This window comes from Oryx dammah, unplaced genomic scaffold, assembly GCF_014754425.2.
Source record: "Oryx dammah isolate SB20612 unplaced genomic scaffold, SCBI_Odam_1.1 HiC_scaffold_18, whole genome shotgun sequence".
Lineage (NCBI taxonomy): Eukaryota > Metazoa > Chordata > Mammalia > Artiodactyla > Bovidae > Oryx > Oryx dammah.
In genome coordinates, this window is record NW_024070202.1 from 96,904,954 (window position 1) to 96,918,371 (window position 13,418).

The 13,418-nt window shown below is 39.2% G+C and overlaps 1 protein-coding gene across 1 annotated transcript in view; it reads right to left on the minus strand.

The window, feature by feature from the left end:
• The window catches only part of CHCHD3 (coiled-coil-helix-coiled-coil-helix domain containing 3), a 285,117-nt gene that overhangs the window by 205,409 nt on the left and 66,290 nt on the right, over positions 1-13,418 (minus strand). The window lies entirely within an intron of this gene.

Consider the following 13,418-nt stretch of genomic DNA (forward strand, 5'->3'; position numbering starts at 1 on the left):
CGTCTATGGGGTCGCAGAGTCGGACACGACTGAAGCGACTTAGCAGCAGCAGCAGCAGCAGCAGTCTGACCTTTGAGACCACACATCATGCTCTGCTGCTCTTCAGTTCAAAGACAGAGAGGAATCCTCTGTAAGAATAAGCATTTTATATTGAAAGTTTAATGTGTGCCAGGTACTCTATATACGTTACCTTATTTCATCTTCACTTAAAAACAAGCTCACCAGGTAAATATTTCTTGTGAAATACTAGGTGCAAAAGGTGAAGACTAGGTGCAAAAGGCTGAGTCACCTACTCGGGATCACAGATCACTACTGTGCGGCAAAGCCGGCACTCAGATCAGATCTCTATCCAAAGGCAATGCTTGATCCTTATTTTTTTCCCCTCATAATTTAGGTGGATTTGTAATTAGTATAATAGTAGAAATTCATGATAATTATGCTTTCCTGTTACTGGAATAATTTCACTCGTAGTATATAACAGTTCACAAAAAACATACTCTGTATAGAGATAACCTGGATGAAGGTGAGCACCACCAAAAGAAAGACCACTCATATAAGACTACCAGAGGCTACAATAATTTCTAAATCATTTTTAGCTTGCTTTAACAGAATTAACTCAGAATGGGAGTACTATTTAAACAGGGACACAATTACATTTTTTTTTTATTTTCAACTATCTATAGAACCCTCATTAAAACTGCTCTTCCATTACATGTCACATAATAATGACATCTCCTGAACTCTTCATACACAATAAAATCACACTGGCATTAAATGTTGCAATGATATTAACTTACATTCATTTAAATAGTGATTGCACAAGAATAAAAATGAAAATGAGTGACATTGTTCTAAGTTTCATAATGGTCTCCAGGATGAAATGAAATGGCTAAGTCACAGAAAAATAAAATACACATTTGTATTTCTACTAGTTACAGTATATACATGTCTGAGAATGGGGTAAAAAAATAAGTAACCAATGAGACCAATTCAGAAACCTTTTGAAAAAAATTAATCCTAAAAGCATTAAGGATCTATGTTTTAAAATCAATCAAGATAATCCTCAGAAAGCAGATTCTCAAGTAAGATAAATGTTTCAAAGACAATATGCAACAAGATTTACAAAAGAGTGTTAGAACCTGAAACTCTCATTATTCCCAGTTCTTAAAAATTCCACATCTACAGGGCTAAAAGAGTACAGAACTGGCAAACATGCTCCTAAAACAGAGAACTGCTGGCTTTAAAAAAAAAAAAAAAAAAGAAGGGTTTCAAATGGTAAATTAACCTCTCAGAGTTTGGGTCATTTCAATAGAAACACAAAATAAAGCACTATTTTTTAAAAGCAAAATTAAGAATAGCATATAACACCATGGAGTTTTTATTTTTATCTGTGTGAAATACATAAAGCTAGTTAAACACTCATATAGCTCAGAAATTTAACAATAGAGGGGAGATCGTTTGGTCAGAGTCCTGGATGGACGGCAGTGAAGAGGCACCGGTGGCTGTAAAGACCAGTCTCACTGCCTTCCTTGTCATGAGAAGCCACTATAATTGGTAGTTAGTTGTCAAGTTCAAATGTAGACAGTCTTCTGTTTTACACCTGTGGAGGCTCAGTGCTTCAACTCAAGATGCTGCCCCAAGTCATCTGCCACTTTCACGAGGCTACTCTTTGGCCTATTTGTTTTATTACTATAAACATACCTACTTAGCTAAAAACAGATGGATAGAGATATATGACATTATTTTCACAAATCAATTAAATCCTAGCCTTAACCCTTTTTATACCTCAAGCCACAATCACTAAAAAAATCCTGAGGAAAATAGTTTTCATTAGAAAATCACCACTCAGAATTTTGGACCTAGAAGACACTTCTAAGAAATTAATAGGAGAATTTATTTCCTACTGAGGAAGACCACCACCATACCCATCAACTCACATACATGTATCCATCAATCAGTCTAGTCAATCTGTTATGGATTAAATCAGTCCCTCTCAAATTCATTTGTTAGCCCTAATGCCTAGTACTCTGGAAGGTACCCTAGCACCTTAGAAGGTGACATAACAATAACCCAAAATGACCTGACAAGTATTTACTAGGTGCCTGAACTCTCTTGGCACTCCATCAGGAACAAAAAGACTACACACTCTATCTCACTAACCACTACTAAAATTAATGAAAATACCAGCTAAATAAACAGATAGGACAAGGCATGGCCATGTGGGCATAATGCAAAACCATCACCTGTTTTATTATTATAGTCCCAATATCTGGAACAAGAAGACAAAAGCAGAGACTCATATTGGTAGTGAGCTAACTTGCACAATTTCTTGAAAGTAATTTGGCAACAATAATATTCTGTACAACCTTTGACCTAGTAATTCTGCTTGGTAAAAATTTACCCTAAGGATATAATACTGGGTATGTGTAAATTTAATAACAGGTATATTCAAAGCAGTGTGTTCATGACAGTGAGCCATTCTGAACCATTTATTTGGAAGCCTCAATGTCTTACAGTGAACTACCATGAAATTACCTATTGACAGAACATATCCATGATACATCTTAATGATAAAAACAAAGCACCTCAAAAAACAGGGATAGTATGACACCACTTCTGCTATTCTCCCCCTTCGTATGCATGCCTGTATACCAAAACATGTACAACAGTTGTGTGGGAATTAGTGGGACTGTAGCCATTTTCGCTTTACTTTGTTTAGTTGCAGATCTCTAATTTTCTATATAGTGTATTTATATTTGTAATTAGAAGAAACACATTATTATCATGTGGCTTGTGACTTTTGCTTTTATCTATAGATATCCTTAGGTCCTAGGAAGACACTGTGGGTGAGGAGATGTCAGAACACAGAAAAGCAGGCCAGGCTACAATAAAAAGCAGGCCAGGCTACCTTGGGACAAAGTAAGAGAAAAAAGCAGAGACAGATTCCACAAGTAGTCGAGGCAGGGTCCATACTCAGAAACAACTCCCCTTATGGCGTGCCTGAAGGACCACGAGAAGGTGGCTGTCCCGAGGCTGCTAACGCCAGGCCCTGCAGCACTTAAAAGACTCCAAGGCAGAAGAAATGAGTAACTCTCTGGACGCCCTTAGGGACCTCGAGCTGTACCCTCTGTGGAGCCCGCTCCCTGCAATGCTACAATCCATATCTCCCAATCTTCCTTTAGCTTCTTGATTAATTTACTTGCTCTTTCAAAATGTCCTCTAATTCATTACAGCCTTCCTGGAATTGCTGTCTGGCTTCTCAACATGTGATATCAGATGTCCCATAAACAACAGGACTATTATATTAGAGCCGTGAATTAGATCCAAGCATCCCATTTCTCCCCAAGCCTATTAACTTGATGTTGTACAGGCAGAATCTCACTAATTTGCCATTTACAGAATAAGCTTTCCAGGTGTATCTTTCACATCCTTCCTGCTGCTCTGGATACCTCTGAAATCTGTATGTTGGAAAAAGTCATCTGATGGGGTAAGAAAATGAATTCTGTTTCTTTTTTTTTCCCCCCTAATGGATGAAAACTGGAAGGGATAAGGACACAGTGCCATCATTCATGACTGGACGACACTTTTAAGAGAACTGGCTTCCTACGTGAAGTACAAAGAGCCCCTCACCGTGCAAAGCGATGAATATTTCTGAGTTTGAAATGACAAAACTGAGTGATCAAAAGGGTCGGGTATGGAGATCTTCCTGTTCTTCGACATTTTGCCATTAGTTACACAGTAGAAGACAACTGTTTTTATGTGCAGAACTGTCACCAAACGCTCCCAGACGTGGTTGTTTAGATTACTGATGGCCTTCAGGATTAGGAAAAAAAAAAATCAAAATGAAGACTCTTCTGTCTTCAACACACATGCAGAAAAGCAACAAATTCTGATTCAGAGGGTGGAGGGGCACATATATGTAACAGCAAGGCTGAGCATATTTTCAATAAAAGTAAATTAAAAAATCACATTCCCACCCTCATAACATCTCTCAGTCTTGCACTGAGAAAGAATGATGTATGTTAAATACATAAAAAGATAACAGTAGTCAGACATAAAAAGAGCCCAAGACAAATTTAAAAGACCGTCATAATAAAGAATTTGCTCTTTTCTTTTTGTATTCTCCCTAGGCTTCTGTCAGTAAACTAGAATAAACATGTTATTAAAAGAGAATCAATAGAAGGCTTTAAAATATACACTACCACAAAAGGTCAAGCCCTGGGATCGATTTTAATATAACATTTTTGTGCAGCTTCCCAAAGGGTTCTTTTCTAATATTGTTCTTCATTTTTCTCTCACTTTGTTCCCTGACTGGTGAATGTGTTGTTCTTGTTGTCTGTGAAACGCTGTCTGAGGCTGAGTTGGCTGAGTGTGTGTCATCCTATGACAAGCTGATAGAAAATGAAGAACAAAAAAAAAAACCTACCCAAAAAAAAAAAAAAAAAAAAATTGAAGGTAGTGGGAGGAACAGATACAAGAGAGCACGAAGCACAAAGCAATATTCAACTCACAAAACATAACAGGAATACTGAAATTCAGAATAATCTGCCATCACAGGCCACCCTGGGCTTCCACCTCCCCGGGTCGCCCCGAGCGAGCATGGATTCCTGGGAGGCAGGAAAGCAGTTAAGTTCCAGTTTCAATCAAAAACTCTCATCATACCACAAAATGGATGCAAATTTTCAATATACAAATCCATGTGACTCCTGGTTCCTCTTGAACTTAAAGCAACAAATGTGCAAAAGAAAACTGGCTGTCATCAACAGGGTTCCTGGAGCATGAAGGCGAAGCCACAGGCTTGCCGACTTCCGTTCCAAACTTCAAGGCTCAAAGACAGACAAATCACGTTCTGGGTCAGTCTCAGAAATCTGGATGCGAGACACAGTACATGTTTTACATGTTCATAGTTACAACTTTTGAGAATGTTTTTGGTTGCCAGTAAAAACAGTCCAAAGACTAGATTATATTCTCATAATGTCAGGTCTTGCTTTTTGTTTTACTTTTAGACAATACTAAGCAACTGTCTCAGGTTGTCGTTGTTCGGTCGCTAAGTCGTGTCTGACTCTTTGTGACCCCATGGACTACAGCACTCCAAGCTTCCCTGTCCTTCACTATCTCCTGGAGTTGGCTCAAATTCATGTTCATTGAGGACGTGTCTCAGGACAAGAGAGAAAAGTCATTATTTTTGCCTAAGTCACCAGATACCAAAGAAATTGTTTCCTCTGGAGTTAAAAATACAGTCCCAATATCAAAAAATGGACACCACCTCAGCCTGCTAGAACAGGAGATGTGAACTGAAGATGATCCCTGAAAACCAAGAAAACCTGAAAAAGTGTTGGCAAAGAGGCTTGGGCTTGGAGTAATAGAACTGGGCTTAAATTCGGAGGCTAGCTTCTGTCAGTAACACAGCCTTGGGCAAGGGATTTAGCCTCTCCTAGGGGCATCCTGATTGTAAAATAAACCCTGAGACAGCACAGCTACACAACCGAGTCTTTCCAGTCTGGTGCAGAGGATATGGGTCACTCATCTTGGGGTCCGAGGGGAATGTGAAGGGCATCACCTTACAGGCCACGGCCTAAAACCCACGGCGAACTTCAGAGGGCTGCTGGTGAGTTCCAAGCACCTGCACCACAACAGCACCTGGTAAACGGTAGGCATCATTCAGTGGTGCCTGGCTGTAGCCCTGTGATGTTCCTGCCCCTTTTCCCCTTTTGAACAAAGTCTATCCCATTTTAATCTGTTCACCACAACCATAAAGTACTGCTGTAATTCAGTGATGCTTTCTGGTCGACGCTTAGCATATGACACTGAGTTTTGCCCTCACAGACCTTTATATTCCAGTGGAGGAGACAGTCAGTAAACAGATAAAGCGCTCTGAAGAAGCAGGCAGAGAAAAGAACAGCTAGAGTCAGAGAACAGGAAAGACGATGACTACAGAAAGCAAGCAGGGAAAGCCCCTCCGTGGGGTTGAGAAGAGCACGAAATAGTAAGCGGGAGTCAGCCACGCAAAATACAAGTGTGCTAGGGAAAGACTTGAACACAAGAACAAAGAGGTTTGGCAGCTGCTATAGCTAAAATGTTCAGTGGGAAGGTGGTAAGAGATGGGTCCTCAGGGTATAAACAGAAAGGGCAGAGGAGGACCAGAAAATCTGGGGGAAGACCTGGATTTTATGCTAAATCTAGAGAAAAGCCATTAAAAAGGATTTTAAGCAAATAAACTGCTGTGGTTAAGAATGCATCTTTTAAAGCACATGAACACTGCTTTGTGGAGAGGAGGATCTGGGGGACAGGACTGGCTCCTGGCATGGAGACTTTGTAACAGCTCAAGTGAGAAGTGATAATGACAGTCCAGGATTTCTCAACCATGGCACTACTGACATGTGGACCAAACCATTGTTCGTTGTGGGGTACTGTCCTGCGTTGCAGGATGTTTAATAGCATACCTGGACACTATCCATGAGATAGATGCCAGCAGCACCCTCCAAGTGGTGACAACCTTAAAGTTCTCCAGATGTGGCCAAATGGCCCGTGGAGGTGGGGTTGAGAGGAGGGGACAAAATGCTCCTCAGTTGAGAATCTATGGCTTAGACTAAGTAGGCATGGAAATGGTGAGAGGAATGAATCTGCAGTTATTTTAAAAGCAGAAACACGAAGGCAAGAAGGAAGGAGCCAGAATAATCAGTAATCAAATTTCTGACATTATCCTCGGTTTGTCAGACTAACGTCCAAGTTTTCAGCAGTTTGAGGGAAGTGTTTTCTAAGTCAAACCTACCCAGGGCTGCACAGACAAGCTAAGCTACAGAAACGCACTTGGACAATGGCTTGGACTCCTTTTCTCTAAGTCTATAAAAACCAAACTGTACAACTGACAGGTATATTCATAAAGAAATATACAATTTCCAACACTTTATAGCAAAATCCACAGAAATATTAACTTTCACCCACTATTTGACAGTATTTTGACAGTTTTATTTCAAAATATCATCATGTGAATTAAAAAAAAAAAAAACTTAGACAGTCCCTTGTGAATTCTTTTCATAACTAAATTCCTTATTTAATGAGCTCCACAATCAAGGCAAAACTTATTGTACTAAAACCTGAGAAACATACATCTTCAGTAAACCACATCAAAAGGGCCTTAGAGCATTCAGACGAACATGTAGTAGGAAGCACCCCTGTTGGGCCAGAAAACAAGTTGGCCTGGGAGATGCAACCAAGTAGAGGGATGATGAGAGTGGTTTCAGGTTCCCAAGCGCAAAGGCTCACATCCCAGCTCCTCTGCTTTCTGGGTTATGTGACTAGAAGCAGCCGCCTCATCTGTGAAGTTAGGGTACCAGCAGACTGGAAACAGCCGCACAGGGTTGTTGTGAGAATTAAAAGTTCATTACGTGCAAAGTGCTCAGACAGTGCTTAGAACAAAGGAAGTGTACAAAAACCGTTAGCTAATACTACTACTAATTATTAAATGTTACTGCTGTTAGTATTACTTCTCAGGTAAAAGTCTTAAGTGGTGCGTATCATCAGATTTTTAAGTCTATTCAAGATCTCCTTATTCTGCAAACAGAAGGAGGACATGATGGGGGGGGGGGGACAAGTCCTACAACATTATTACTGCAATCTCATTTACTTTAAAAAAAAAAAAAAAACTATATAAGAATATAGTTCCCTTAGGGTATGTATTTCCCTTAGGTGTGAATTTTGGGGAGAGGGGAAGAGCAGAGTAATGGAGGATGGGGTAAACATGACTAACTTTTGATGCATGTATGTTCTCTGAATTTCTTTGATATATATTTCTTTTGTAACGGTTTTAAATAAATCAACATTATCCACATATTTAGTAGTTTCAGGAATGGGTGACCTTCCTAATTCAAACCTACCACATTCTGTAGCAATAATAAAAACTATAGAAACTGTTAGGTAATAGTTTTTATTTTTTTATTTTTTATTTATTTATTTTTTTTTTTTTAGTTTTTAAACTAATAGACATTTCCCATATTAAATTAGTGGTCTCAAGTGACTTATTTTGGTTTTGCTTTGATTTGGTTTGGTTTTAATCTATCAACCTCAGGAAAGCAAAACTGTAATTAAGGGATTTTTGTTTTAATCTGATAATCATTAACAGAATGGTACTAGGAAATGAAGAATTTAAGAGATCCATTCTAAGAAGTTGTGAAGAAATTCAAATTTAAATCATTAATTGAAACACTTAAGTGGATAACGTCTACTTTTATACCTTATTCTTGATGCCAAAAATCACACTAAAATCATTTTAATGGAATAACTTGAGAAAATTTCCAAGTGAAATGGTTTCTGCCTGGAGGAATTACCCAGTGTATGTGTAAGGAAGCAACTGTAAATGGTATGTAACTAATAAACTGCCGTGTGTAGCTGTACATTATCCAGTGGAGGAATTCCATACTTGAGTTCCAAAGTTACACTGTCCTAGCAGCTAGATTTTTTTCATTGATTTAAAAACATGTAAGTTTGAAAAAATGTGATGACTTCTCAAAATACTCTTATCACACAAAAAGCAAATAAATAGTAACAAATACTACAAACCAAAACCCAACATGTCAACCAACACAATGGAAAACAAAGCATCAGTAAGAGAATAAGGCAAAGCCTCTTAAAAAAGAAAAAAAAAGGCTAAAGATGAATAGAGAAGTAGAAATGCAAAATGCTTTCTACTTCATAACCATCTATTAAAGAAAGCGCTGTGCCTCTTTATTGCTTCCCGCACAGGGGGAGGGCCTGATTGCTACAGAGAACTCCCAGGAGCACTGACTACTGGGCATTTGTGTGCCTCCCTGACCGGAAGCAGCCCTCACCTCCAAAGTTCATGAGGCAGGCCACCATCTGCTTCCAGACACCCCACCCTTGCTGTATTCCAATCTTAAGCAAACAAGAAATTCGAATTGCCACCATCATTGAAAAGGTGGACACAGACCAGCATTTAACAATGAGTTATAGCCTACATGATTAAAGAATATTAACTTGAAACACAAACTCTCAAAAGATTTTGGTACTAAGATAAAGGAGGTTTTAAAAATACCATCCAGAGTGGCTGCAAAGATCTAATAACTAGAAGCACACAACCGAGGTCACTTTCAAGAGATCTTTTATTTACTAACGGTTTAAAGGTGAAAGCTCAAGTAAATGTTTGTTACCTCTTCCCACAAGTGCAAATGAAAAATTTTAAAGGGAGTATTCCCTGTACACACGGCAACGTAGTACTGCAGGATGGTGAAGTGCATGAACTTGACGGAGACTTGGGTTCAAATCCCAGGCTCACCACTTATTAGATATGACTTTGGGTAATTTCTTCTTCCTCTCTCACCCTCCTCACTTATAAAGAGGGGATAACAGAGGTGTTGTGAGGATGAAATGAGTTAAAATATATAAAGTGCTCAGGAAATACAAGAATCCAACACCTATTGCTTTTTTTTTTTTCTTTTTCATTTTAGTTGGACATATGGGTCCTGTACTCTGGAATGGTTTTCATAACATAATGTGACCCCAAAGTGTGTAATTCTATATGTATGTCATCTATAAACTGTGAGGAAAGTTTTCATCAAAGACAAATGACAACTGCTCTGGATAAGAATAGGATGCAAAAGAATATGGGTTCTCTCAAAAAAAAGAAAAAAAAAAAATATATATATATAAATCAGAAACTTGAGATACTCTCTTTTTTAACAGTTTTCTCCAACTAGGAAAAGGGGACAGGGGATTACTTAAACATGAATGTGCCAATAGTTAGAAATATGATCATGTTGAGATAAAATTGACATCTGAACTGTAACTATGTTGCCTGCACTCCTTCTCAGCTCAAGGCTCCGCTGGCAAAGCTGCTGAGGTCAGAAGGCGGCGAGAAGCCTGCGTATTTCTCCCCGATTGCAGAGGGAGCCACCAGACCTGCCTCTCATTCTGCTCCCCTCCTCCTAACAGGGCGTTCATCACCAGCAGGCTCAGCAGATGGTTTCCCAGAAGGCTCAGGACTGAAGGTTGGGAGGGGTAAGGCCCAGCCTACGTGGGCCACTGTCCATAAGTACAGACTTCTGTACTCAAGGAAGTGGACATCAGGCCTGCCCACTCACCTTCTGAAACGGAAACTGAACTGAGTTTATCCAACAAATGCTGTTTGGAAGAGAAAAGTTTACTCCTCACACATGAAATGTCCCAATCTGAGAGAATATTACCCTCACCACAAGTTTCTCTAAGCCCCCGGATTCCCAGGTCTCTGAGAAGGGGAAAGGAGGGAAAAACGGCTGACAGGGAGCTCTAAACTCCTAGTCGTAGCTATAACCAGATGGCATCAGGACCAGCTTTGTATTGGAGTTCTGTCAGGTCTCCTCTGAATAAATGTTTACAGGGTGGTGAGGCTCTCCTGGTGCCTCAGTGGTAAAGAATCTGCCTGCCAGTGCAGGAGACGCGGGTCTAATCCCTAATCTGCAAAGATCCCCTGGATAGGAAATGGCAGACCCACTCCAGTATTCCTGCCTAGGAAATCCCATGGACAGAGGAGCCTGGCGGGCTGCAGAACATAGGGTCATAAAGAATCAGACACAACTAAACCGCTGAGCACAAACAACGACCAAAGGCAATATGATTCGATCACCTCAGCAACAGAGTGCAGGGCTGCGGGGCAGGTGTCCCAAGACCGGCTTCCCCTGCTGACTGAAGACTTTACAGATGTCTACTTGAGTCATCTGTTTTATAAAATGGTGGTAACACTGACAAGAAACATTAATAGTTTATGTAAAGAATAATAAATGTTTTACAGAGTACATTACCACCCCTACTCTCCTGAGACTGTTCTGGGTAATGGGGAAACTTCAGAAAGAACTACTACGACTATAGGACACTCAAAAACCAGTTCCTAGAAATTTCCAAATGCAAAAACCCACTCTGGCACAAATTACCTCAAACACATGCTTCATGAGAGAAAACACTGCAATTACTGTCAAAAGAAACATCTGAACAAGAAGTGGTTGAATATCACAGCTGCTATTACATCCAATAAAAAAAAGGGAGGGGTTACAGATTTCTGTGGCATGCTTGATTGATTCTGGTTCTCCAGGTTTAATATTCCTACATGTAAAAAAAAAAAAAAAGATTTTCAAACAGAATTCAGAGTAGGAGTCTACAACAGCATAACATCAGTAGGAAAGAAAACTGGATTTGGAAAAAGACGTAAAGAGATGTGAATAAAACATAGACTGGATAATCCAACTTTCTATAATTGTTGGTTATAGAAAGCAGTTGTCTCTATTAAAAATAGAAAAGTGACACTTGGGAAAAAATAAAGATAAAAGTAGCAAATGGCTAAAGATTTCAATACCTAGTACATACACAGCACTTTCAGTCATCCCCCAGTGAAATGTACTGGGTGGCAAGGATGTGATCTATTTCATTCAGAGGGAGTTAAGTCTTTATATTTAAGCAGAATGGAATAGAAAAGCAACACAACATACATTAAAAAAAAAAAAAAAAGCTTTAATGAGCTTAATAAAAAAATTAATCTAATACACTGGGATTTTTATATTATAGAAGGATCTCGTAAATGTCAGAGCACACAAAGAAACAGTTTGCAGATAAAGCCAACCAACTGTCCGCTGCCCCTACTGGAGCCAGACACTGGGAAATTTGTTCACATCACAGCAGTGTACAAACTGTAATCACTTTCTTTGCAAATACCTATAAATCAGAAGTGAGATTTACTGCCTATGACTGCTAACTTATCTTTTCGGGTCCCTTACAAACCATATTTTTACGATAAAAGCCATTAATAAATATTAGCAATTAACAGAAGTTACTCCCTGAAAGTTGCTTTATTTTTTAATTACTATATAACCTAGAGATTACTTGCAGGTTGGAGGTATGTTATTTCATAATAACAACTGTGTAATATGTGTTGATGACTGGAAAATGGCATTTAATTTCTCAAGTAATTAAGACTGGGGTAAAATCTCAACAAACACCCATCTAAAAGCAGCATCAATAATCTTGGTGGATACACAGCTAGTTACAACATCAAGTAGCTACTCCCTTTCTTCTTGATTTCTTGAAAAAGGTTATTAAAATGAAGGCAACTTTTACTTGTCTTCATAGGTACAGAGGTGAAATTCAAATACCAAAGGTCAGAGGTCAGAAGCAGTCCCATTCTTCTTGCTGTCAGAGACTGACTTTTGGAGGTAGGGCAAAGGAGAGAAGTAAATCACATTTTAAAAGTCTATACTCAAACTGTAGCACACTGCGTCCTTGCTATACTGGCCTGCTCTAGCTGCAACACAATATGGTCAGCTATAATCCAAAACACACAGAGTATCACAGAAAAACAAGCTGCTGACATGGCATTTAATTTGCTCTTGACTCCCAATACACCACGCAACCATTCCATCCATTAGGTCTTGTCATAAGCAAACTATGATTCCAGATTAGACCCAGTGATTTTAGTGTGTGCACTAAATTTATATCAGTGATTTTGGAGGGCATCAAATCACTCAGCATTCTCATAAAACAGAATCAGATCTAAGATGAATTGAGATTCCACATGTAAATGTGTTTTACAAATGAGAATAAAACATACACAGCGTGCTCATAATCAGCTGTGTCGTCACTGTGACCCTAGTAGAAACCTTTCCCTCGAAAGCAACTTTTAATTAGGCTGTATCTGCCTATTAAAGAAGTGGAGACTTAGATAAACAAGGTCCAACTGTATAGCACAGGGAACTATATTCAATACCCTGTGATAAACCAAAATGGAAACAAATATAAAAAAGAATGTGTATATATACGTATGTAACTGAATCACTTTGCTGTTAGCATAAATTAATATATTATAAATCAACTATATTTCAATTTAAAAAATAAACAGGGCTTTTCCGGTGGTCCAGTGGTTAATAATCTGCTTCGCAATGCAGGTTGACCCCAGCTTGATCCCTGGCTGGGGAAGTTCCCACATGCCTCCGAGCAACTAAGCCTGTGCACCACAACTATTGAGCCTGTGCTCTAAAGCCTAGGGGCTGCAACTCCTGAGTCCCTGCGCCACAAGCACTGAAGTCCACGCGCCCTTAGGGCCCGTGCTCCATGAGAAGTCACTACAATGAGAAGCTCGTGCACCGCAACCAGAGTGGCCCTGATCACCTCAACTAGACCCAGCACAACAAGGAAAACCAGCACAGCCAAAACTAAAATTTAAAAACAATAAAATTCTCTAAGTAAATTAAAAGTAAGCAAGTGGAAACTTCAAGGACTCCAATACATTTTAAATCTCCTAATAAAATACCTTCAGTGTAAATGATTCTCAATGGGTTCTAAATGTGTGTGGCATGACCAGTCAGAGATGCTGTAAAAGGGTTTCTGCATTAGGTAGGAGATGAGGCAGACACTCAAGAAATCATTTCCAACCTAACAGA